Raw genomic sequence first — 414 nt, forward strand, 5'->3', positions numbered from 1 at the left:
CCCCCCAAAGTAAAAACCCTTATGTCAAAGCTGTCACAAATTAGTGATTAAAAAAAACCCCACACTGAATCTAAGACAAACCTAAGCTACACAAGAACCTTATCAAATAATGTATTTTCTATGCCTTGATTTTTTCCCTTTAAGTATTACAATCTACATTTCTCATGCTAAACGCACTCAACATGTCAGCAATTAATACAATTTATTAAAAAAATGTATACAAACACCCTTACACCATGTCTTGTTAAAGAAGCATTTTTAACATTTAACTGTGCAGTATTTATTTCCATTAAAAAGTTTATTTTCACACAAGGTCTCCCCCTCCTCCAAGCAAGCAAAAACCTTTTACTTATGTAGAATAATTTTATCTAAAATTAGCTGGGTACAATTTTGGTACGAGAGACAGGAAAGCAG

The sequence above is a fragment of the Athene cunicularia genome (genome assembly GCF_003259725.1).
Source record: "Athene cunicularia isolate RWA chromosome 14 unlocalized genomic scaffold, athCun1 chr14_part2, whole genome shotgun sequence".
NCBI lineage: Eukaryota > Metazoa > Chordata > Aves > Strigiformes > Strigidae > Athene > Athene cunicularia.